This window comes from Lissotriton helveticus, chromosome 8 (assembly GCF_964261635.1).
Source record: "Lissotriton helveticus chromosome 8, aLisHel1.1, whole genome shotgun sequence".
Taxonomy (NCBI): Eukaryota; Metazoa; Chordata; class Amphibia; order Caudata; family Salamandridae; genus Lissotriton; species Lissotriton helveticus.
This window is the reverse complement of record NC_136069.1, coordinates 784,826,721-784,854,592: the sequence shown is the minus strand read 5'-3', so window position 1 is coordinate 784,854,592 and position 27,872 is coordinate 784,826,721.

The following is a 27,872-nucleotide window of genomic DNA, read 5'->3' as shown; positions in this document are numbered from 1 at the left end:
CAGTGCTGCATCCTGAAAAACATTTTGAAATGGCATAGAAGGGGGCAGGGTGAGTACACCCGGCATCCCAAGACTATTTGGAGGGGCCCAATAGAAATCACTCCAATGTTTAAATTATAAACAAATTCCAATTTTTGGTCAACTCTTGGGTATCCTGTGAGTAGATTTGTGATACCCAGAACAGCCCCTGAGATTTGTGGATCCTGGTAGATGATCGTGAGTTTGGTACAAGATTAATAGGTTGGGGCTCTGAACTCACGGCAAGCTTTCACTTATGTTGACCCATTGGTGAGAATCACTGATCCTGACCTTCAGACCAAGGGAAAAGTCCAACATATGTCCAAAGGGCAATGAATCTATAACAGGCTTAAAGCCAGGCTCCGCAGGCAACACCTGTGCCAAGGAGGCAGGTTGCACCCGGATTGTCTGGTGCATGACATTGCCCAGAGGTAAAAGACAAGAGGTTGAAGATGTTTCCAACATGCTAAAACCAATACAAAAACGTGTTTCTTCAGAAGAAATTTACAAATCGGTCACCTCTTTTGCAGTAAACCAGCACTTACCAAAAGTACAGTAAATTCTTCTTCTCGAGTTTGAAGAAATTAAGAAGACCTTCAAAAATATTCAATAGTTTGCATTGCTGCTGTGCGAGTTCTGGATTGTGGTCCTAACCATATTGTGTACATCTCAATAGTTTTTCAGTTATAATTTGTAACCATGGCTGAACTTTAACTGCAGTTTCATAAAGGATTTTTTTTCTATATGTATTGACATACAATAATTAAAGAGTATTATAACTTCACTTTAACATTTGTTTTTTTCAGTGAATTATGTTTTCCCCTGATATGGCACATCTAACAATTCCCTGATGTCAACACCCTACGAGAAGCCAAACCCCCTCCGTGCATATCCTTAGACTGTGCATAGCGGGGCTTGGCCACATATCCTGGCTTGTGGCCAAGTCCTACATCCAACTTGTTGCAAGATACCAAGCAATGCACCACCACAAAATACTGCATGCATTACATCGGTATTATCAAATAGTAAAGTTGGCCCTCACTTTGTGCAAACTACTTACGAAAGTGTGAAAAAACAGTCAATTTATTTTAGACATGTTTTAGGCCCAATATTTCAAGCTAATCATATTTGCAGTACAAAAGAGGATTTTCAACAACATTACTTTTTATCATCTCCTTTCCCCAATTCCTCTTTGATCACTTTCAATTTCAAAAATTTACCTACAATTCAGACAGCAATGTGTGGTCTCCTGTACCATTTTATAATTCAGATAGCTATATGTTTCCTGGACAAGACATCATAGCTCTTCAGAGCATTTTTAGAACTATAGCGCTATTCGCGCTGTGCTGTAGGTATTCTCGCTTTTAAATATCCCGTTTTGTATCTTGTTTTATTTATTTGACTTATCCCCTGATTTTATGGGCACTCTCCCACCTACCTGCAGGATAATTGTTTGATCACCGCTGCTTGAGCGGGTCCGGTCCTGGGGCTCCCGATTTCGGCGAATATCGGCCGACATCTTGGCAGTAGAGGGGACGTTTTTTGGGCGCCATTTTGAGCGCTCTAGTGCTCCGGTAGCCTCGCGGTCAGCCTATTTAAACCAGTCCGCCTAGCACGCAGCGGTAGCGCACAGTGGGGCGCGCCCTCATCGCGCCTGAGTCGAGCCAGAGTCCTGCTCATCTGCACCCGTCAGCGCTAAGGAAGCGCTAGGCGCCAGAGACTCTGTACATTTAATTGTTTTGACGGCAGGTATGTATTCTAGGGAGGATCTCCTCAGATTACGGAGCCTCCCTATACTATGTACACGTGCACACCTCGATCCGCTTTGTGGCCCTTTTAAGTGCCCATGCGGTATGTTCTCACTCCCTCATTGCACCCCCATTTCTGTGTACACAGGGTTGCCGCCTTTGGGTAACGCTCTGTCACTTGCCGCACCAATTATCTCTCAGTCTCCCTGTGAGCTAAAGATCTGGCATCTTAATGTCAGATCTTTGGTCAAGCATTACCAGGATATCTTTGACTTGTTATCAGACGAGACTCCCGATATTTTCTTTATGACCGAGACCTGGCTGCAGGATGAGACTATGGCCATGTCTAATTTAGCACTCCCATCGGAATATTCTATCTTCACGCACAATCGAAACTCTAGAGGAGGAGGGATTGCTATGGCTATTAAATCATGCTACCCCTGTACCTGGAAAACTCTGGACATAGCTGGCTGTGAAAGTGCACACTTCTGCATCACGATCAGCCATCATTTAACCATGTCTGGTTTATTGATTTATAGACCTCCAGGTAGTGATATGTCTTTCACTAAAGCTCTCCCTGATTTTGTAAGTTCTCTCGCGTTGGGGTCGGCTAATTTTAGCATTATTGGGGACCTAAATCTACACTTTGATACTCCCCACACTCCTGCGATCAGCAGCATTCTCGCGGACCTGGAGGCCCTCCAGCTTTTTCAGCTGGTCACTTACCCCACCCACGGAGGGGGTCATACGTTGGATCCTATATTCACTAACCTGACTACGGCTAAAGTCATCTTGCCTAGACCTATAGCCTGGACTGACCATTATCTATTAGAATTTCATCTTACGATCAAGGATCGTCCTTTTAAAGTATCAGACAGAGTCATTTTCAGGCGTCCTTGGAAAAAACTTAAACCAGCTGACTTCCATCATCTCCTCAGCGGTCTCCCGCTGGCCACTTTTGAGGGTGTTGAATCTGGCTACGACTTGTTTTGTGAGTGGGTCACTAAAGCCATTGACTCCTTGATTCCCGCTGCATGGAGTAAGAGTCGCTTGCTAGAACCTAGTCCCTGGTATGACGACTCTCTTCGACTTCTAAAGAGAACGTGTAAGCAAGCAGAAAGAGCTTGGCGGAAGTCCTATGATGCTGGGAAAAAAACCTACTATCTAGCGCAAGTTAAGAGATATCACAGAACTGTTTGTAGGTCGCGGGCAGCCTACTATTCCCATGAATTTAACATCAGCTCCAATCCCACAAAGTTGATCTTCAAGGTGTTAAAGGATCTTACAGCCAACAGAGCACCTGTGGCTGAAATTTGCTCACTTTCAGACTGTGAATATCTTGCACTCTTCTTTGTGGAAAAAGTGTCTAAAATATATCGCTCTTACCCTAGTACTAGTCTGACAAAGGAGGATCAGAGTTTCATGCCCAGTACTAATTTGGCCCTATCCATACTCCCTGACTTATCGGAGGAGGATTTTGACAAGCTGACAGCCAAAGTTAAATCTGGATCACCGGCCCTCTTAGACCGGCACAATTTAAAGAACTAGCCTCTTTATGTCTCTCTCCTTTACGCCAACGTATAAATGTATCTTTTTCCTCGGGTTTAATTCCATCTAAATGGAAACAAGCTTACGTCAATCCCATCTTGAAAAAACCTGCATTGGACCCTCACAAACTGGAGAATTATCGACCTATCTCCCTGCTTCCTTGAGTTGCGAAGGTGGCAGAAGCACATGTTACTGGCATTCTGTCTAACCATCTTCAGTCCATTAACATCTTGGACCCTTCGCAAAATGGTTTTCGGGCTGGTCACAGTACAGAGACCGCTCTTCTCTCCATGACAGAACACCTGCGCACTTTAATGGATTCAGGTCAAACTGCGGCACTGATATTACTCGACCTCAGTGCCGCGTTCGACACTGTATCACACACAATACTCTTGCAGCGTCTGGGAGAAGCAGGTGTCAATGGTGTGGCACTCGACTGGTTTCGGTCGTTTCCCACCAACCGCACCTTTAGGGTCACCACTCCTCCATTTGAGTCGAAACCTTACTCCATTGAGCAGGGAGTCCCGCAGGGCTCGGCACTTAGCCCCACGCTGTTTAATCTTTATGTGCAACCGCTGGCTGCAGTAGCCAAGCGCTGGGACCTGACTATGGTCTCTTACGCAGACGATACGCAGCTGGCAGTTGCACTCAGCGGGGACTCAGCCCCTGAGGCTACTAGATTTCGTGAGGGTCTCAGTGCAGTGGCGGGCTGGATGAGGCCAATTGCCTACAGCTCAACGCTAAAAAAAAACGAGGTTCTGATTGTGGGTAAGCATAGCAATCTTTGGGGCGACAAATGGTGGCCATTAGAACTGGGCCCTATCCCCACTCCAGCAGCTGAGGTGAAAAATCTAGGGGTGTGGTTGGATCCCTCCCTCAGCTTTTCCACCCACACAAAGAAAGTAGCAGCTTCCTGCTTTGGGATCTTACGTGGGCTAAGGCCGATCTTTAAATTTTTTGAGGCCCCTACCCGACAGCTGATAATTCAGGCTGCTATACTATCTAGACTCGATTATGCGAGTTCACTTTTGCTGGGAGCCAATTTGGCGGAAACTACTAGGCTGCAGCGCGTTCAGAACGCGGCTGCCAGGGCGCTGGTAGGCCTTCCTAGATTTTGCTCGGCCAAGGAAACTATTCGTAAGCTCCATTGGCTACCTCTGATTCAGAGAATCCATTTCTAGACCCTGTGTTTATCTTTTAAAATTTTGAAACATTCTTCTCCTCAGATTCTGCAACATCTTATGTCTCCTTATGCTCCTCTTGGCAGTTGAGGTCCTTGGGGCAAAACTTAGCCGTTGTTCCACGTTTCAAGAGAAGTAGAGCAGGTGGGCGTTCTTTCAGACTGCTCGCACCCAAACTGTGGAACTCCCTCCCTGCCCATATTCGTGCCATGGATGAGCTACTTGCATTTAGGAGGGCCGTGAAAACTTTTATTTTTCCCACTGGGTCTTAGGATTTTATTGCTGAACTCCTTCCTGCCCAGACTGAGTTGTGTTTCTTCCCCAGATATAGCGCCGGGACGCCCCTTTGCTGGGGCAGCTGCGCGCTCTAGAAATGGAAATAACATAACATAACATAACATTTTAGAATTCAAATAGCTATGAGCCCGATTATGATGTCGTAAGGACAGCCACTGACAGCCTGTCGGAGGCGGTCAGTCCGACATCTGGTGCTGTGTTCGGACCACCGCATTATGATGAAGGCGGTTGGAGGCAGTGGGCGGAGGGACCGACCAACACTTCTGAAGGGCTCAAGGAGCCCATTGGGCGGAGCGTACTCCCTACAATAGGGGCGTTGAGTTATCAGGCACTGTCGTAGAGATTATATTGTACATAGCTATGTGTTTTTTCCCCATTTTAGAATTCCAGTACCATTTCTTTGTTTGCTATCAGGCACTGTCGTAGAGATTATGATGTACATAGCTATGTGTTGTTTCCCCATTTTAGAATTCCAGTACCATTTCTTGTTTGCTGTCACAGTATTCTGATGCAGTTTTCTAAAGCCTCAAGCAATGAAATTCCACTAGCAATGAAATTCATAAAAGGCTTAAATGCAAAATGTGACAGTATGATAAACTCGTTTTTTGCACGCTTAACACCTTACAGCATAGATCAATGGAAACACAGCTCTGGTAATGTTTATGAATCCACTTTTCAATTACACTTTAAAGTAAAAAGTAAATAGGTTTCAAAAGGTGGCGTGCTATGCCACGAATATGATTAAAATAAAGCTGCTTTAAAAAACAGGAGAAACATCACTTCAGGTAAAATAATATTGTGCATTGCAGCATTTGCAGATAAAAACTAATTACTCTCCTAGTGGCACTATGAAGCACGTATTTGGCATAATGTCATTAATGTAAAATAAATCAATAACCAAGTTTTAATCAAATTGAGCTAAATGAAAAATATACATATATACCTTATCTATAAAAAAAATCGTGCTTAGTTAGGGGAGCATTATAGCTGAATTTGAAGTAAGTTTTGTTTTGCAGAATTATCTTTGAGCTGATGAATTCTTAGGTCAAATTTTATGAGAATATTGATACAGTGATAAAGTCTAGGATATACAAAAAACATGTCTGGACTTCGTTTTGTGCTGAAGGTGCTTTTTCCCTACCCTTCTGCCTTGCGCCACCCAGTAGCAAGTAGCAATATACTCTTCTTCACACACACTGGCATTCTTAGGGGTCCATCTGGACAATATCTCACCCCCTGCGGCCCCTTTCAGCCCTGGACTTTGATCCGTTCTTCGCTGTTTGAGACTCATTAGGGGAATTCAGGGCTTGCTGCCACCTGAAGCTCGCCTGCTGAGGCGGGACCGCTGCAATGCACTTAGGCTCGTCCTTAAAAGAAAATAAACAATTCACCGTCTCATGGAGCTTCAAAATATCCTAACACAATTTGTTTCTGGCCTCTGGAGAATTGAACATGATATTCCGCATGACCCTTCGGCACTGTGAGCCAGTATTTCTTTTATATTTGAATTCTAGAACAGCGTAATTAAAGATTAAAAGATTAGTTTAATCACATAAAGAGTTCGAACTAATTTTGACGCATACAAAAATGTTGATGTAGTAAGAAAAAAAACAGAGCCACGCAGGCAATATAATTAATAACATTTATTCTGGGATGTCTGTATGCAATTTCACGGACAAAAACGATAAAAAACATATTCTGAAAAGCCATTTCACCTACACAGTTCTTGACATTTTCAAGATGGATGACATTTTGCAGAAAAATATTCAGAATTACTTTTTTTCAAAATGTACTTTTAAAGGGCTGGGTTTACTCTTAGGGGCATATTTACAAGCCCATATCGCCACAGGAACGTCACTTTTAGTGACGTTCCTGCAACAATATGTGCATCGCCATGTTTACATGACAGTGTCAGGCCACTTAACGCTGCCTTGCAAATAAGACCCCCTTTCAAGCTATACTTAGCGTACAAGTGGTGGGCAATGGCTGTTAAGGTGGACGTTTCACCGCAACACCCATTGATTTTGCTGCTGCCCCCTATTTACAAGGGCAACGTAAATAGGAGGCAGCGCCAACATTAAGACCAGGGAAAACCTAGTCTTAATCAGGCGCAATGAGTAGAAATGTTTAATTTCTCCTCGTTTTTGCTGTTTCCATGTGTGCTGCGTTGTGCAGCACACATACAAACAGCAAAAGGCCTTTGATTGTTTATGTGCAGGAAGGTGTCCCTTCCTGCACATATACAATCAATAAAAAAAACATAGGGGCCCATTAGTATGTCAGGCGGATTGCCCCCGCCAGGCTGGCGGTAGCCACTGCCTGCCTAGCGGGGGCAATCCGCCCGACATCCTCGCTAGTTTTTCCCCCCGCCATATTAGTATGGCGGGGGGGACTTCGGCGGACGGAAAGACCGTCCGCCTCTAAGTACACAATTCAATTAATAAAACGAATTTCGTAGCGCGCACTGCATCGCAAAATGCGATGCTGTGCACGCTACCAATTTCGTTTTATTAATAAAATTGTGTACTTACCTGCAATTATCCATATGCCATTTTTTAGGTCCCTCCACTCTACCCCTCCCCCTCCCCGCCTCCCTGCCCCACCGTAACTCCCTCCACGGCCCGCGGCTGGTTGTAAATATGGCCGGCTCTACATTTCAGAAGTGGTGGAGCGTGGCATTAAGCCAAGGAGGCTAACGCCATGCTCCACCACTTCTCTACTAAATATGCCCCTTAGTTTTTGGTTAAGGTTTGTAAGGATCGATTTTCTCTGCATCCATTTAATTTGTTTTCGTAAATGCTTGTCTGAGGGGCCGGTAATTAACCCCGAAACCCTGTTACCTGTTTCCAATTCTTTTCCCCCCTCCCATGTTCCTCTGCCTTCTGCCTTTTTCCCCTACTTGTTTTGTTTAGGGGGAACACCACAACCCTCCTTCACTCATTAAAAAAAATATAGATATATCTTTCCGCCCCTCCCCCATTCTTATATTTTCCAAATCATTTCATTAGCCTAGTTTGCTTACACCCTATCCCTTCCCTATCTCTGTCTTCTTTGGTTCCTTAACTCTTTTTCTCTTTAATATTAACACTGTTTTCATAATTTTTAGCTAATTAAAATTCTTTGTCTTTACTTTTCTTATTTTTAAATATATGTTTTGACCAAAGTATATTACAATGTTTTCATGTCCTCATACCTTCTCCAATCACAAGAGTAAGCCCCTTGTATGTTGTAACGACCCTGGTGCCTAACGGATTGGACTAGCTTCTTCAAGCAACATTGAATTGTTTATTGGGCCCCTTCTCCTATGACTTGCTTTCTATGCCCGAGGCTGTAAGAAGATGTAATCATTGGACCAGTCATTTAACCAAAATATTCATTAGGTCTCATGCAATGCCACCAGTAGCACTTCTTAATTCTCCCCTATCCACCTTTTTAAAAAAGCCACTGAACTTCTCCACTCCCGCCACGAAGAGGTGGAGCTTTGGGTCTATAGTTTACAAATTTCCCTTCTCGATATGAGGATTAGGTAGAACATCAAGTGTCTTTGTTTTACATTAAGACACAAACCCTTTAGGTTTTGCTGCCTTATTCCAAACATATGTAAAACCATGCTTATCTCCACCTCGGTACCCAACATGTCAGAAATAGTCTTACCAACAGCAAGCCAAAATTCTCCAAACTTTGAGCAAGTAACAAACATATGTGTGTTGTCTGCATCAGTTCTTCCACACCGCTTACATTTGGAGTCACCATTTCTTTTTATTCTGGCCAACTTTTTCAGGGTCCAGTAGATTCTATGGGGAGTGAAAAAATGGGTCTTTCTTAATGCAACACATTTAACTATCATCTAAAGTGTAGATAGAGATGCTTGCCATAATTCTTCCAGCTCGGCGTCCAGCAAGTATCCTTCCCATGCCGAAAATGGTGCTCCCATGTTTTCTTTGGCCACTGTGAGTAGATGTGAGTCCCATAATGCTACTTCTTTCCTCTTGGCCCATGAGTTTTGAAGATCCATTTACATTTGATTTGGGCTTTCACTTGTCCAATCCTGATTTTTCATCCATGAATTTACTTGAAATATTTTAAATCCGGAGATTCTCCCTTCAGTGCTATAGTTCCAATACTCCCAGGTCAGATTATGATCTTCATCTAACAACTGGCCATATCTACTTATAACGCTCCGTCTCAAGGGATCTGTGAGGGTATCTAGCATAGTGCCTGGAGAATCCCATATGTATGACAGCTTGCTGTAGTATGTGATACACAAGATAGATCTAACTTCAAAACAAATTTTAGCAGCTGCTTGGAGACATTTTAATCTGACCATCTTAATGTACTTTGGGGTCCCAAATTTATACAGAAATTCTTCCAAAGGTAATTCACAAAGCATTAGTCTATACATTCTACCAACTAGAGTCTCATCTGGACAGGATAATAACATTCTATTATTTTGAAGTTTAAAGGCACAGCAGTATAATTGTAGGTCAGGAAACCCTAACCGCCCGGATACAGCCTTCCTACTCAACTTCCTCCAGGAAACATACATGCCCCTATTGGCCCACACAGAAGACGTTTTTTCCCCCTGTAAGGCTAAAATTCCTTTTTTCTCAAAATTTAAGGGGATATTATCAAACCAAAAAGGTAACTTCAGGCAGGAGGGAAATTGTTACCAGATTAATCTGCCCATAAAAAGACAGAGGAAGATCCTGCCATCTTTTTAACAATTTTCCTACTTCCTGACTCGTTCTCCAAAATGTAATGTGGCAAGTTTCCCTATATCTCTGGTTATATGTAGCCCCAGATATCTCATATCCATGGCACTTCTTATTTCCCCTTCATTTTGATTCCAAGTCATTAATTCAGTCCTCGTTAACTTTATATCCTGAAAGGGCACCAAATCCTTTTGCCTCTGCTGTTAATTTGGGTAAGGCCGAATGCACGTCTGAGGTAAAGAGCATTAGATCATCCCCATATAGTGCGATCTTCCTAGAGAATGCATCAAACTTAAATGCCTTTATTCCCTCATTCAGTCTCAAACTTTGAGCAAATGGCTCGATATAAAGATCAAAAAGTATGGGTGAAAGAGGACAACCTTGTCTTGTCCCCCTTTCTATCTTCACAGAGGGTGATATGCTTTCATTCACTAAAATACGAGCTGTTGGGCTTCTATAAATCTTCTCTAGTGTGCCTTTCATTAGTTTACCCATTCCGAAATGATCCAATACTGCATAAAATAGCTCCAATAAACCCGGTCAAATGCCTTAGCAGCTCCTACAGTCACAACAGCAAGGGGGGGCCCTTTGTTGTGGCCAAATTGATGGTACCAGTCAAGGCATGAATCAACTCTCTCGGGTTTTTCCCGGGTATAAAACCTTTTTGGTCTTCATGTATTAGGTACCGGGCTACCTTGTTTATACATGCTGCTAGGATACTACTACAGTTTTTATAGTCGGCGTTGAGTAGAGAGATAGGATGGAAGGATTGGCATTAAAGAGGGTGTTTTCAAAGCTTCGGGATTAACGTTATAACTGCATAATTCCATGATAGAGTTGAATAGTTTGATCCAGATTGAAACAATCTCATCTGTGATTACAGAGTAAATTCCACTGGGAGTTATATCAAGACCTGCTGCCTTGCCTTTCTTTATTTTCCTAACAGCAATCAGTATCTCGCTGCCCGTTATTTCCTGACATAGATAACCTTGCTGTTCCGTAGTCAATTAAGGAGGTTGTTTTTTTGGGATCCAAGCATTTTTGGCTGCTCTGTTTGTTACAAGTTCCTCCGTATATAGATCCTGCAAGAACTCTATAAAAACCTTTCTTATCGTACTGCTTTCTTCGGTGGTATGCCCAATATGATCAACTTCAATCCTCCTAACATAATTTTGGTTCCTCTCTAGACTTGCCTTCCACGCCAACAGTTTCCCACAGCACTCCCCCTGCACTATATCTCTAGTTCTACTAACTTCCCAGTGTTGCAGAACCTTTTCTACCGTCTTGACTCGAAATTTCATCTGCAGTTCCTCAATTGCTGCAACAGTCTCCTTCTCATCCTTTTCACTTAAATCCTCTCTCTTCAGCACCTTTTCTAAACCCCTTATACTTTCCTCCAGATTACAAAATTCCGTTCCCTCTTCCTTTGCCCATTTCACCAATATACCTTTGAGTGTCCCCTTTAACCAAGCTTTGTATGTATCCCATACTACATTCAGGGGCACCGATGGCAGGTTCTAGGAAAAAATTCTTCTGAGCCGTATGCCAATTCTGCAATTACCCCCTCCTGTAGCAGGATCCTTCTATTGATTGTCCATCTACTGGGCCCCTGTGTAAACTGCAGTTCAAGTTTAAAAAGAATTGCTGCATGGTCTGATAGGTGAATGGGGAGATGCTCTATTCCCACCACTTTCTCCACTTCCTTCCTGTCCATAAAATAATAATCTAGCCTAGAGTAATGACTATTGTTTTTGCTATGGAAGGTATAGTCCTGTTGTTCCCCTGGATTCTATGAAAAACATTGCATAAGTTATTATTTTCTAACATGTCCACCGGATATGCCCTCATTTTCAAGGAATTAATTTGTATTGGTGTGGAGGATCTATCCAGAGTATTATCTAAGAGAATGTTGAAGTCACCCCCTAAGATTATGGGCACATTAAAATCGGCCAGAGTTGAAGACATATTTGCCAGATGTAAACTATCATCTATTTTTGGGCCATAGTAACTCACTAGAATAAATAAGTTGTGACTTATTTAAAACATCCGCTACAGTCCAGCAACGCCCCTCATCTGCCCCCAACTCGGCTCCTGATTTAACTTTAACTGTTAGCGCTGTACCTTTGGTACAATGCAACTGATCAGTGGTTATAATGTTTTCCCTTTAAATAAAGATCCTTACACTCCTACCTCCTGAGATGAGTTTCTTGCAGCATGATTATTTGTGCCTTGTGTTGCTTTAAGTAATGCAGAATAGCATGTCGCCTCTTTTTAACCCTCGACCCATTCCAATCCCAAAATAGTATTTCAAAAGCCCATAACCCTTCACCCTCTGTGCTCATTTTACTTTAATTTCAGTTTATTTTTTGCCTTTTTTTTGTCATTTTGTTAAGAGACGATTGCATCTAAACGGTGCTACTCTGCTGTACCAACTTGTGGACCTAAACTTAAAAAAAAAATTCCCTCTGCTCCCCACCCTTAGTGCTCCCCCTCTGGGAGCCCCCTGTTAGAAATGCTAGGGCATGTGCCAAAGCCAGGCAGAAACCACCACTTTAGTCCAGATAGTGGAGTTACACTCCTAAAATAATCCCTGCTCACCCCCTTGGTAGCTTGGCACGAGCAGTCAGGCTTATCTTAGAGGCAGTGTGTAAAGCATTTGCACATAACCAACAGTAATACAGAGTAAGCATTACAAAAGGACACCACACCAGTTTAGAAAAATATCCAATATTTTGATATACTAAAGGCAAGACACAAAACAATAAAAAAATCCACAATACAGTACTTAAAAATATTCAGTTATCAAAATATGCTTGAAAAACAGTTCCTTCATGTCGATAGCTCAGTCTAGGGCTGTCACAGTGTCGTGAACAAACAAATCTAAATCTGACTGACTGAGGGGTTGTCAGGCCAGCTATGGTGTAGGGAAGACCCGCAAACAGTACCTTTTAGAAATGCATGGCGTCAGTGACCTCTCGTTAAGCTTTTCAAAGCACGGCGTCTGCAGGCGTTGGTTCCGGAGGTCAGAGTAGTAGTCATTTTAGTCGTCGAAGTCACGGAGCGCTGGTGTTTGGTGCTGCGGTGCGAAGTGCAGCGGTGCAGGGTGCGGTGTCCTAAGGTCGCGGTGCGAGCAACTGCTATGTGGTGGCATCAGATGGTGTCATCGGTGAGACCAGGATCGTGGTGCGAAGGGAATGCGATGCTCGTCGCGGTGCTGGCAGGTCCCGGTGCAAGAAGCGGAGTTGTCATTGCTAAAGCGCTGTCATCGCCTGACGAACGGGAGTCAATGGTGCTGGCATTGTTAGACAAAGGCTGCGGTGACAGATGAGGGCGATGCATTGTGTAACTTTACAAGCGGTGCCCTCGAAACCCGGTGCAAGCAGCGAGGTAGATTTCGGCGTGGTGCGGCTTCATCGGGGATACCAAAGCGTTGTTGTGAAGCGAGGCGGTTCGGAGTGCGGTGCCCATTGGTCACGGTGCATGCAGCAGCTCGGTGGCGGCATCAGCAGGTGTCATCGGTGAGACCAGGGTCACATTTGCGGTGTTGGGGTGGTGCCCTCTGCTGTGCCTTCAGGACACGGAGTCGGCAGTGTCGTCGTCAACATCGTAGTTTTGCTTCTCCTTCTGTTGCACGCAAAAAGAATGCCCAGATGTGGGTCCCTTGCTCACTTAGCCACTGGAGTCAAGCTATCCTGGCTGAAGACGGCTGATAGCCAGAAACCGGTCCTAGGATGCTTGATTCCGGTCCAGGAAAGACATGGCTTGGCAGTTTGGGCTGGACTGTTCCCATGAGGCACAGGGTCAAGACTGATTTGCATATGGCCATGTTTGAACTGGGGTGGCTTGGTGAGCAAAATAACGATGGATTATCCCCAGATCTGTGACTGGGGATGAATGTGTTACCATTGTGCAACATTCCATCCATCATCTTGTGTGTTTTGCTGTTCAGCCTATGTGGGAAGGGTATGCCCAGACGTGGGTCCCTTGCTCACTAAGCCACTGGAGTCAAGCTATCCTGGCTGAAGACGGCTGATAGCCAGAAACCGGTCCTAGGATGCTTGATTCCAGTCCAGGAAAGACATGGCATGGCAGTTCGGGCTGGACTGTTCCCATGAGGCACAGGGTCAAGACTGATTTGCATATGGCCATGTCTGAACTGGGGTGGCTTGGTGAGCAAAATAACGATGGATTAAAACCCAGATCTGTGACTGGGGATGAATGTGTTGCCATTGTGCAACATTCCGTCCATCATCTTGTGTGTTTTGCTGTTCACCCTATGTGGGAAGGGTATGCCCAGACGTGGGTCCCTTGCTCACTAAGCCACTGGAGTCAAGCTATCCTGGCTGAAGACGGCTGATAGCCAGAAACCGGTCCTAGGATGCTTGATTCCAGTCCAGGAAAGACATGGCTTGGCAGTTCGGGCTGGACTGTTCCCATGAGGTACAGGGTCAAGACTGATTTGCATATGGCCATGTCTGAACTGGGGTGGCTTGGTGAGCAAAATAACGATGGATTAAACCCAGATCTGTGACTGGGGATGAATGGTTTGCCATTGTGCAACATTCCGTCCATCATCTTGTGTGTTTTGCTCTTCTTCTGTTGCAGCACAAAACACACAGTCCCCAGTGCTGAGGGCAGAAGAGCTTGAAGTCTTTGCTATTCCTGAGACTTCTTGAACAGGGAGCAAGCTCTACCTCAAGCCTTTGGAGAAACTCACAAAAGTAGATTGCAGAAAGTTCAGTCCAGTCCTTTCACTGCCCAAGACAGAAGCAGCCACTGCAGGCCAACACAGCAAAGCACACAGCAACGTGGTAGTTCCTCCACACATCTTCTCCAGCTCTTCTTCTTGGCAGTCTACTTGGTCCAAAAAAGTTCTAAAAGTCAGGGGCCTGGGCCCCAATATTTATATCCCAAAATTCTTTGAGCTCTTAGGCAGAGAGTGTCTGTGCCCAGCCAGCACCAGTTCTGCCTTCTCTGGTGTGACTTCCTGGCAGGAGGTGGAGACGGCATGGTCAGAGGCAGACCAGGCCCTTTGAGGTGCAAGGAGTTCTCCTCCCCTTCCCCAATTGCACCCAGGTCTATTCAGCCCTTTCCTGACCCACCTAGACTATTTGTAGCCACTCCTGCTCCCAAGCTTTCTGTCATCCAAAACCTAGACAGACAATTCACATTCCAGCAGAGACACACACGATGACTAAACAAGAAAATACCTACATTCAAAAAGTGGTATTTTCAAACACAGAATGTAAAAATCACCTTCTCTAAAAGATGCATCTTTAGATTCTGAGTTCAGGCATACGAAACTTTATTTCCTACCTAATTCCCCGGGCCAGTTATATTAATAAGATATTAAAAACAAACTCCCCATTCTGTCCTATGGGGAACAGGTAGCCTTGCAACAGCGAAAAACAAAATTGGACGTAATTCACTATCAGGACATGCCACACACACCATGCCATGTCCTACCTTTCACATACACTGCACCCGGCCCAGAGGGGTGCCTTGGGCCTACCTTAGGGAAGGCTGACATGTAAGAAATGGAAGTTGAGGGACTGGCAAGTGTGTGCACTGGCCAAGTTGACATGGTAGTTACAAACTGCATGCAGACTCTGCAATGGTGGGTCTGAGTTACCTTTTCAGGGATACTCACGTAGGTGGCACAATCAGTGCTGCAGGCCCGCTAGTAGCATTTGATTCACAGGCCCTGGCAGACTCAGTGCACTAGGGACTAACAAGCACATCAAATATCCAATCATTGAAATACCAATCCATAACTGAATTTACCACAGGAGCACCTGCACTTTACCACTGATCAGCAGTGAGAAAAGTGTGCAGCAAAAACAGAGTCAAAACCGGGAGGTCAGAAAGTAAATACTCAGGGGAAACATGCCAAAAGATACCAAGTCTAACACCCCCTTCCTTCAACTAGGCCTATCCATGGCCTATTTGAGCTAACCGTGGGGGAGTGATCCAGAATAGTCCTGAGTTTTCTCTCTCTTTATCTGTTATGAAGTTTTCCATATCTGCTGGGTCGGAAAAGTTATGCATTTTATTCTGCCACATCACCCTCAAAGTTGTGAGAAATGATAACTGAACATTTGCGCCCAGCGCATTCAGTTCCCCCATTCTATTACCCAGCTCCCACTGCATATCTGCAGTCTCTCTAGAGATGTCTGATCTGATCTTATCTTAAAAATAACCCCCAATGCTTGTAGTGTTTTTCCTTCAGTGCCAGACTTAAGAGACTCTTTTACAGTATAGGATTAAAAGTTCACCAAGACTTCCGGGGCCTCTTTCGCCCAGGAAGCAATTTAAAGGGATCTCTTTGTACATGCTGTATGTCCACTTCTAGGTTAGTAAATCACTCCTCCTGTGGAAATGCTCTTCTCAGCAATATCACAAAATGTTTAATGTCTGTGCCTTCTGCACCCTTTGCAGCTCCCAGAATTCTGATGTTGTTTCTTCTTGCATTGTTTTCCATCTTTTCCAGTTTGTCAGCAAACATTTTCTCTCTTTGTTTCAGGCACGCTACCTCTTGAGTATTTTCTTGCATTGCTGTCTGCAAGCTTAAAACATCGATTTCTAGTTTCTGAGTATGCTGCGCTAAACTTTCAATCTTTATTTCTAGACTTGAACAAATTGCCTGAATCTCCTTTTGGTTTGACTCGGAGATCGAGAAGCGATCTGTACTTTCTTGTGCTTACTGACCTAATATGCCCTGTACAGTATCTGTTTCCTCTGCATCCCCCCAACTGGATCCTCAGTTAATGCTGCACTTTCTTCTTCAGCCCTTACATCTCCCATGACCTGGTTCAGTTCTTCTGCTTCTCGGGCAGAGAATTAATTTTTTGTGGGAACTGCAAAGTTGTTGATGTCCTATCCTTTCCACCATCGACCATTTCCATATTTGATGTCGCAGCCCCACTCAGCTGATTCTTAGGGACAAAATTGCAGACGCTCCTTGCACTACTCACAACACTTCTTACCTCACCCTCCTCTTTTCTTAGCTTCAATCTGGCCTTGAAGTAAGATTTTAATGAGTGAGTCATTTTTTGCGGCTTGTCATTTTAACAGATTCTGCTTTTCTTTCAGTTTGGCTGTGATACCAACTGTGGCTTTAGCTGGGGTGGACCTGCCTGGCATCTTTCTAGTTAGATGGTTCTTTTGGGGCTTTTGAGGCTTTCTTTGTTTAATTGGCACGTTTGTTGGGGGGTTGAAACCCTTGTCAAACACTGGGTTTACTGCACTCACGGTCCATAAAGATTTGTGTGACCTATGAGCATATTTGTTCAGTTCCCCCACCGAGGTCTGCTTCCTCCCACTTGTTCCTGCCTCCCTCGCTCCACAAGCTCACTCTGCTGCCCCACCTGTTTCTCTGCTGCACTAACAATCTGAGGGCAAGCTAATGAAAAGGACTTACCCCCAGGACCCATGAGCTTCTTATCCATTAGGGCATGCTTGCGAACAAAGTCTACCTGGCTGCCCTTTCCAGATACCACGGCACACAGCAGTCACTGCAACCCACCCTTCCCTCCTTGACTTGTGCTGACTCTGCCCACGCCGTTGCTGAGAGCATCTCTACTTCTTGGGAGTACGGTCCTCGCACCCAGAATTTCTGAAGCCGAGCTGCCACACTGCAGCACCGTGGCATCTCCTGTGCCACATTCCGTTGTGCCAAGGCGAATTCCGACTCTTCACATAGAAATTAAACAGTGAGGCAAACCCATTGAGTAAGTTTAAGGCGTTACTTATAAATTTCCCCTCTGGGTTTCTCACGACTGGCCCTCGGCCGACAGCCATGTTACCTAGCTCCTCCCCTCCAGTATTTTACATTATTTGCCAGTAACTGGGTATTTATTATTTTGAGTCTCAGAAATGAAGTTCGGACATTTTGTTTTTCTATGAATTTGAAAAATTCTTTGAATTTATTTAAATACACATGGGAAAAACACCATCGTACTAATTCAAAACAGCTGCAGTTGAAATAACGCTGATAAACAGATGTAGTATTCTCCATTCCATGAGTTACCAGTAACTAAGAAGTGGAAAATCTAGGGATGGTTAAAATCCAGCTTATATGAAAGACCTCTAACAATAAGAGATAGCTCGTGGTTTTGTGTGTGAAAAAATGAACTAGAAAATAAGCCATAAACATCTACCTCATTTAGTCCCCTCTCCCTCTTGATAATAGTAAAACAGATGAGCTCAATGGTGTTTGCATGTATTAATCTAGGAAGTAAAATAAACATATGTAAATGGTGAGGACTACTAATGACATTCACTAAAATATTGTCTTTTTTTAATTCTCCCACGTACCTTAAAATGTACTGTGAAGCTAGGAAATTAGGTCGCAAACTCAGGACCTTCTCGCTCAAGAAATGTAACCTGTTTATTCTTAACACTTTCTCATATATTGTTCCAACACATTAACAGTCTTTCCTCCTATTGTGCAGTGTTTTAGGTATGACTATGCCAAAATTAAATCATTAGATAAATATCTCTGGATTATACTTTCTTTATAGTGCATATCGCGTTACCCATGCTTTGAAGAATCGCTGAATCTTTAAATGTCTTTTCTTGTTTTGTTTTTCAGATTACCAAGTGTTCAGGATCCAAAATGCTGAAATGCCACAGAACCCACCAGGACGAGAACAGAAAGGAACCCGATGCTGAAGGAACCCAACAAAGCTGCTGAGAACTGAGTGGAAAGACCAGGAAGCAAAAGGAAGGTGAATCTGACAGCTGGAAGCTGCAGGTACGAAAAACTGCTAGAACTGCCAAGCGGCTTCCTGTCCCCCCTGCACAACTCTTATGCTAGTTTGCTCTACCCCTGCCACATCTGACAACTGGAGCATTGCAGGCATCATATTACAACCTCCAACAGTGCGCCCAACCGGTTTTGGTTGAGCAGGGAACCTTCGATGAAACATGCAAAGCAAACGGGTGGCATGGACAAGACCAGCAGGCTCCCAAATCCGATCTTCAGGGTTATAGCCCTTCCAATTTATGAAGTAGTGAAGTTTAAGTTGGATTCTTTTAGAGTCAAGCATAGCCTCCACCTCAAACTCAGGTTCATCATCCACATCACCTGGCGTAGGTTTTGCAGGAATCCGAGCATTAGGTAGTGCAGGCTTGAACAGAGAAGCATGAAACACAGGATGCATTTGTAATGTAGTAAGCAATTCCAGTTTCATAGCCATAGGGTTGACTTTCCTTGATGATTTTTTAAGGACCAATATACCAAGATTTGAACTTGCGGGAGCCTTACAAAGCAAGGTTCTGTGTGGATAGCCATACCATCTCCCCAACACTGTAATCAGGGCTTGGTCTTCTATGTGAATCAGTATCTTTTGTATGTTTCCTTATCTCCATCTAAATTCACTTGTGCAGTTTGCTGTATGCCATGGATATGATCAATCAATTCTTGTGCTGCAGGAGTACAAGATATAAGTGAAGTAGGAAGGAACAGAAAATGAGGATGAAACCCATAATTACAACAGGAAGGAGACGTTTGTGTGGAGTTATGTATGTCATTATTGAAAGCCAATTCTGCCACACACAAATATACATCCCAGTCACAAGCAGCATTCAACAACTGATATCGTAAATATTAATCAACTCACTGATTCACCCTTTCAGTTTGACCATCTGTCAGGGGATGATGACTGAAAGATAATTGAACATATAATCTGTAATGTGCCAGAAATTTGAGACAAATTTAGAGCCCATGTCTGAAATAATAATAGAAGAAAAGCCATGCAAATGTACAGTATTACGTAAGAAGGTTTTATATAACTCTTTTGCAGTAGGTAGCCATTTCAAAGGGACACAATGGGACATTTTTGTTAACAAATCCACTACTACTAAAATGGTTGTGTACACTTTTTTGGTTTTTGGCAGTTTCATGATAAAATCCATACAAATGGTATTCTAAGGGATAGGAGGTGTGCATAAAGGTGTCAATAACCCTGCAGGAGTCTGATAGGAACTCTTGCTTTGGGCACAAGTACTACATTGTTGTATGTATTGCTTAGTGTCCTTAAGGATGGAGCCCCCCCCCAAAAAAATATCTCCTAAGCAGTTCTACAGTTTTATTGTCACCTGTATGTCCAGCAAGAAAATGCGAATGACACTATTCCAAAGCTTGTTGCTGTAATGGAACATAGAGAACAAACAGACCCCCTTGCACATGAGTAAGATCTTGAACCTTCTGTCCATTATGTGTAAGAGCTAGAGTTTTGTGGTAAACTACTTCTCTAGTATTCCCCACTGTACTGCTCTGATGGAATGTTCATTACATCATAGAATGCCTGAGTGCCTATCTGTGTCTAGAGTGTCAGTTGGTCTGGACTGTGTATCTTCCTTTACCACATTTTGGTGACAATCTTGAACCTACGGTGGAGGAAGGAGTAAGGACAACTAAGGAACTAAAAGACAAGGAATCAATGACTTTAAGGACTTTCAAAATGTCAATTGAAATTCAGAAAAAAAGCCCTGGTCAGCCCCATCAGTGTCCTGTACCATCTGGACAGCCTGCACCCTGGGAGTTTGTATTCTCACTACTGAGGTGTCTGCTGTCATCTGGAAAACTTCTACAGTGAACAGGCCTCTCCAGCAACAAGCTTCCCACAGGCTCAACAGGTTTCCACATCCTGCTGTCTTTCCCTGTTTTTTATGCCATCAACCTGCGTGGGAAGTGTTGTGGTCTGACAGCAGCTTGTGTCTGCATTCCCTATGGAAAAAGTGAGTACTTTCTACACTCTGGGCAGCATGGCATGTTGAGTGAAACCTTCCAACATCCTATGACGCTACGTGTCAACCTGCCTTGGAAGTTAGCGGCTGCTCTAGAGGAACCAAGGGTGTTGGGAGGATCCAAGAGTGTTTAACAAGAACCACCTGTGTCAGTGCTCTTGTACGCCCTGTGGAGGAGGTGTGTCGTCCCTTCACTGCCAGCACTCCTTGGGTATGTGCTTGGCAGGGGGCTTTGAGAGGAATCACTGACAGGACAAGAGGAGAGTTTTTGTGGTTGTGTACTGCAGAGCCATGTGAGGTAACTGTGTTGTGGTATCATTGATGTGTGTTGTGCGGAGCCGTTTCGGTAGTTTAGTTTTTCAAATAGACGTGAGATGCCCTTTTCAAAAGTGTTCCCACGTCTGTCTCAGTGCGCGCTCTTACCTCTACTTTCTGTCAAGTGGGGTTTCCATGATGCCACAATAACGTTCCTCCGTCTCCTCTGTGTGCTATCGTCTCATGTCTCCCCTTGCACAGACGTGATGTGAGCCACTCGGCACTGCGTGAGGCAGCGTGCCGCCACCTTGGAATAGGCAAAGCATGCTGTTTGCGCTAACTGTTTGTCAAGCCATTACACTGCTAACTCCTGAGGCGAAAAGCGGGGAGGTTCTTATTGCTATTTTTAAAACTTGTAATTGTGTATTGATTTTTAATTGATTTTAAGAATACCTGCCGTTTTGCACATTCTCCTCATTCCCACTGCAGCTGCAGACTAGCAGTTGGGAAAACAAAAAACACTCGTTCTTGGCGCCATTGACCGCCGAGGGAGAACGATAGCCACGCCCATCTCTTGCTGGCCACGCCCCCTCTGTTGTGATAAATAGGGCGCGCTGACACTCGCGTCGCTCCATTGCACTGCTAACTCCTGAGGCGAAAAGCCGGGAGGTTTTTATTGCTATTTTTAAAACTTGTAATTGTGTATTGATTTTAAGAATACCTGCCGTTTTGCACATTCTCCTCATTCCCACTGCAGCTGAAGACTAGCTGTTGGGAAAACAAAAACCACTCGTTCTTGGCGCCATTGACCGCCGAGGGAGAACGATAGCCACGCCCATCTCTTGCTGGCCACGCCCCCTCTGTTGTGATAAATAGGGCGCGCTGACACTCGCGTCGCTCCATTGCACTGCTAACTCCTGAGGCGAAAAGCCGGGAGGTTCTTATTGCTATTTTTAAAACTTGTAATTGTGTATTGATTTTAAGAATACCTGCCGTTTTGCACATTCTCCTCATTCCCACTGCAGCTGAAGACTAGCTGTTGGGAAAACAAAAACCACTCGTTCTTGGCGCCATTGACCGCCGAGGGAGAACGATAGCCACGCCCATCTCTTGCTGGCCACACCCCCTCCTACGTCATTAGCGACCACCATAAATCATGTGCCAATACCGGAAGCGCAGCGGACGAGCGCAGCGGGCACGCCGATTGCGCGCCGAAGGCGCGCCCAAGGCAAGCTCGTCTGCGCTCGTCCGCGATGAGGACGCGCCTAGCGCCACAAACCCTGCCCTATACAGCCCACACTCTCCCTGCTATACTCGGGATGCACTGCTTAATCTTCAAAGGTGTGCGCACGAAGGTAAGCTCACCTTTGAAGAGACTGCTTCTCCATTAACCGACTTCACCCACAAGGACCTAATCGTAGGAGGCCTCTTGAATGTCCGCTCCTTACCGAAGCATGCCACTGAAATCAATCTTCTCATAGATTCACATCATCTGGATGTACTTTTTCTAACTGAGACTTGGACACATGCAAACTGCGAAACTGACCTAGCAGCTGCTTGTCCGCTAAACTTTAATATTCTTCATCTCCCCAGACCCAAAGGCCGCGGTGGCGGAGTTGGCGTCATCTTTCGAGCCTCGTGGCAAATGAACACCTTAGAAATTGACCCTGTACCCGGAATCGAGCTCTTTGGTCTAACTATAAACTGCCACCAAGGAGTCACCTTTACAGTGATTATCTGCTACCGCCCACCTGGGGCTTTTTCTCTCTCGCAACAGCAAGCACTCCTCACGACTATCACTAACATGGCTACCTCTCATAATAAACTTATACTCCTAGGAGATTTTAACCTCTGGCCAAACGGCAGCCTAGACACAGGCTTAGACAACCTTCTGCGGTCCTGTGATAGTGTGGGACTTCACCAACTGATAAAGGATCCCACTCACTCTGCAGGTAACCGGCTCGATCTCATTTTTTCAAGCCCGGGCCTAACTCAAGTAGGTGACATTCTACCTATGAGCTGGACAGACCACTCGCTCATCAAACTTTATATCAATAATGCCACAATAAGTAAGCCTAAAAATCACTCGCCACCACAATTCTCTTATCGGAACTGGAAAGCTTTAGAAAAACTCAGCATTTCCACCAAAGTCTTCAAGGTGGAGGACAGTTTTTCCCCCACCAGCTCGGTGGAAGACAATTATAGATCCCTTAGCCTGAGAATTACCTCCATCGCGGACTCTGTTGCCCCTCTTAAACTCTGTAAACCTAAAGGTAGAGCACCTGCCCCCTGGTACAATGATTCTCTGAAAACCCTCAAATCAGCCTGCAAACAGGCTGAGAGAAAGTGGAGACATGGATATTGCAACAACAATAAAATCCTCTGGAAAAAGTCACTCCGTGACTACAAATCCGCCATCGCAGAGAGTAAAGCGAATTACTACTGCGCCACTATAGCCAATGCGGCCAACAGTCCAAAAAGTATATTCCAGATCCTGGACAATATCTTACATCCTGACTGCGTCAAAAACCCCATTCCTCCATCTCAGTCCCTTTGTGATAGCCTTGCTCAGTTTTTTACCGACAAAATTGAGACTATCATCAACAATCTGGCAGTGCCCTCGTTACACACTCATCTCTCCCTTCCCGAAGTTAGCCCCACCAATCTCGACCCTCTGAGGTCAGCCTGCCCTCCTGCGAATAGGCTACTGGCTTTCCCTCTCATTTCTCAAACAGAGTTTGAAAGTGTTGCACAGGGCATCACCTCGGGATCCCCCCTTGATCCGCTACCGCCGAAAATCTGGAAAGCATGTGGGCACGAACTATTTCACACTCTCCGGATGATCTGTAATCAATCCCTTAGCTGCGGCTTCGTCCCCCGCCCTTGGAAGCAAGCGCTTATCACCCCGCTACTAAAGAAACCCACGCTAAACCCAGAATGTTTGTCCAATTTCCGCCCCATATCACTCCTGCCCTTCCCGGTGAAGGTGCTTGAACGTTGGGTTAGTAAATGCCTCTCAACCCACCTCGAGCAGCACCACATTCTGGACGAATTCCAATTTGGTTTTCGCCCAGCCCACGGCACTGAAACTGCTGTGCTCACTGCCATGGAGGAGCTTCGAATGCGCGCAGACAGGGGCCAAGCTGTGGCCCTGATTTTATTAGACCTGTCTGCCGCATTCGATACTGTTAATCATGGGATTCTGCTCCAGCGGTTGAGAGAGGCAGGGATCGATGGCTCAGCCCTGATTTGGTTTCACTCCTACCTCAGCGAAAGAAAACAGGCTGTATCCCTTCCCCCTTTCCTATCGGTCTTTTCCCCTGTCCCGCACGGTGTTCCCCAGGGCTCCTCTATCAGCCCGATTCTTTTTAATGTCTACTTGAAACCATTGGTCATGTTAATTAAATCACATAACATGACCACAGTAAACTATGCGGACGACACCCAGCTCCTCTTCTCTTGGGAAGGCGAAGATTCCATCCCCTTGCAAGCCTTCCATGACTGTCTAAGAGACACTGCGAGCTGGTTGCACCAGAACTCCCTCCAGTTCAATGCCTCGAAAACCGAGGTATTGTTCTGTCCTGCGAGTCGTATACCCCGCCCTTTGCCCGCTGAGTTCTGGCCCCCGAAAAACTCTAACAACCCGCCACCTGTCACCAGTGTCCGCAACCTGGGCGTCATGCTAAATCACCAACTGAGCATGGAAACGCAGGTCTCAAGAACAGTCGCTACCTGCTCTGGCCTTATGCGCTCACTGCGCAAGGTCTTGCCTTTGCTACCTTCTTCCGCCAGAGCATTAGTAGTCAGGTGTACTATTCTTAGTCGCCTTGACTACTGTAATGGCCTGCTGCTTGAATCTCCTGCGACTCTACTGGACAGACTCCAACGAGTTCAGTCAGCAGCAGCCAAACTGGCTCTCGGCTGGACCAGGAGATCCTCGGCCACGGCTGCACTGGCCGAGCTGCACTGGTTGCCCTTGAAGCAACGCATTGCCTTCAAGGCCCTCTGCCTGGTCTTTAAGGCATTACATGGTGCAGGACCCAGACCTCTTCAACGTCTGTTCTCTTGGTATACCCCCACCAGAACACTCAGGTCCACAACTGCCTGCCTGGCGAGAGTGCCCAGATATAAGAAGGCCAGGATGGGGGGAAGATCGTTCAGAGTAGCTGCAGCCAAGCTGTGGAACAGTCTGCCTGTCGACATTCGTCAAATCCCTCATCTCCTCCCCTTCAGGAAACGAATCAAAACATGGCTCTTTCCTTCACCCCTCTAAACAAGTCAGCCATAATCCCCCCCCCCCCCCCGTCATTAACCCCAGGAGTAGCTATCAGCGCCAGGATACCTGCCAGGTGACAGTCGCGCTCTATAAATGTTTTAAATAAAAAAAAAAAAAACACGTTTTTCAAGAGAGTTCTCAACTAACCCTACCGGCTCCAACACTTTCTCGCACTCTTCCAGGATTACCACTTGGATGACAGATGATGCCTGCACTTATTAATGCTGTCGAGCTGACCAATGATGTGGCATGAGCAAGGGCATTGTTTGACGAGCACCAGGAGCATAAATGTGAAATCGATTCCTGTGGTGACTGCTTTAAGGTTGCTGACGAGTTTGGGCTGCACTTGCTTGCTGCAGTTCACTGTGCTCCTGACAAAGTACGTGAGGAGTTGGTTATCCTGGTAGGGGCAAGGACATCGTTCTTGGAGCTGTGGTAGCTGCGTGGACAGCAGTACGAACAATGCATCGACCCCCAGCTCTTCTACCGTGACACAGAGCAAGTTTGAATAATGCATGTTCTGTTTGGTATATGGTCTCTGTGTAGGGATCCCGGCTGAGAAATAGCTCACAGGTGCTTAACAAGTGCTTTGTGATTATAACATCTGTTCTCATTGTGCATGTCCTGTATAGCACTGTACTTTCATTTTGTGGGGGGCGCTCAGTGTATAACATAGTGTCTTGAGCAGACAGTTAGTTTCCCAGTTTTGTTGTTTATCTAGTGTGTACCCTATTTAGGGGAGGTTCTGTCGTTTGTGGGTAGTCAATGCCCCATATCAGTTCCCAGGGTGAGTACCCTGTGGTGTACCCTACTAAGGGGAGGTCGTGTAGTTTTCTCAGGTGATTATCCTGTGCTGTACCCTACTTAGGGGAGGTTGTGTAATTTTCCATGGGGAGTATTCTGGGGTGTACCCTACTTAGCGGAGGTGGTGTAATTTTCCAGGGTGAGTACCCTGCAGTGTTCCCTACTTAGGGGAGGTTGTGTAGTTTTCCAGGGTAGATACCCTGTGGTGTACCCTATTTAGGGGAGGTTGTGTAGTTTTCCAGGGTGAGCTCCCTGTGTTGTTCTCTTCTTTGGGGGAAGGTGTTTAGTCAGTTCCAAGGGTGACTACCCTGTAGTATCCTCTCATGTTGACACTATGCTCCGCTCGAAGTCCACCTGCATGGAACTCATGGCCAAGGGTTTCACGTTCATAGGACTTTGAGTGAGAATCTTAGCCTCTTCTTTTACCCTTAACGCACCTTTATCCTAAATTTCGGTGTCAGCATGCCTTCTACCCCAATCAGAGGAACATTTGTTCTTTTCCAGAGCGTTTACTCTCTGGTGTACCCTTCAAGGGGAGGTTGCACTCTTCCTGTTATCTAGAGCGACTTATACCCTCTGGGGTATCCTTCTCTTGTGGATGTTGTTTGTTTTTAGTCCCAAGGGTTAGCCCCTATCATCCCAACACTCACCTTTGTTTGCCAGGGTGACTACCCTCTGGTGTACCAGTGTATGGGGGTGACCACCCTACTCTTGCCTTGTTTTTGTATAAGGGAAGGGGGTGGGTGTGTAAGTATGATATTTGAGTTTTAATGTTTTCAATTATTTTTGTATTTAATGCATTTCTGTACATGACAGTGGCATTTCTGACACCTCATGTACTACACCATGTGATATTTGCATCTCAATGTTTTGCCTTTCATTCTAGTGTTATGTCTGAGGTATCATACTTGTCTTTCTTTTTATTTCTTCTGTCTTTCCCCAAGGAAGGAGGATGTGTGGTAAACTACTTCTTTACTATTCCCCACTGTACTACTCTTTTGGAATGTTCATGACATCATAGAATGCCTGAGTACCTATCTGTGTCTAGAGTGTCAGTTGGTCATTTCAGACTGAGCTGCTAGGATCCTGCCCCTGGTGGGGCTGCATCTATACCTTCTATCTTATCCTACTCACCTATTCTAGAACCAAGCTACAATAAAGGATTACTCAACTATACAGCTGGACTGTGTAACTTCCTTTACCAAAAGTGTCAGCCTTTTTAGAAGTATGTGTATGTGAAACTTCATAAAGGAACTGATCTTCAGTGTATACAGCCCCTACTATCTTTTCACTTGATATCATATATGGTTGCTCATTTTTCGGTATCTCAAACCCTCATTGTGAAAGAGCATCTGCCTTCCCAGGTTGGCAGTCTAACTGGAGCTGAATAATAAATTTAAAATCGTTAAAAAAATGTGCCGAGCGTAATTGTCTCATAGATAAGGCACGGGCATATTTCAAACACTTCAGATTTCTGTGATCTGTTTAAACAGTAACAGTATGAAGCGCACCTCATAAATCATTTTGCCATTCATCAAAAGCTTTTCTTATAACTAGAAGTTCTCTATCCCCAACAGAATAGTTAGTCTCAGCAGGACTCAATTTGTGGGGGGTAAAAAGCAACAGGGTAAAGATTTTCAGAGTTCCTATATCTTTGTGAAAGCACACCTCCTACAGCTATTTGTGATGCATCTACCTCCAAAATGAATGTCTGAGTAGTACCTGGATGTTGTAAAATAGGAGCAATGGTAAAAAGCTTTTTTGAGTTTTTGAAAGGCCTGTTCAGCTTCCTTGGTCCATTGAAACTTCATTCCCTTATGCAACCAGCATGTAATTGTAGAAGCTAAGGTTGAAAACAAGTCTATGAACATCAATAAAAAGGAGCAAATCCTAAAAAACTCTTCACATCTTTGACCGACTGGGGGGAAATCCACTGGTTAATAGCCATCACTTTTTGTGGGTCCATACCCACTCCCTGTTCTGATAATATATATATATATATATATATATATATATATATATATATATATATATATATATATATATATATATATATATATATATATATTACCTACTGGCGGTCGCCAGTAGGTATATATAGTTAGGATTTTTTCTCTATGGGATTTTTGAAAATTCTATGTCTAATAACTTTGGCGTTTGTGGACGGAATTGGCTGAAATTTTCAGGAAAATGGAACATTTTGTTTCTGAGCAGCCACTGAAAATTTGGGGGGGTTTGTCAAGGGGGGGCTGAGAAAAAAGGGGGGTCCCAAAACGTGTTT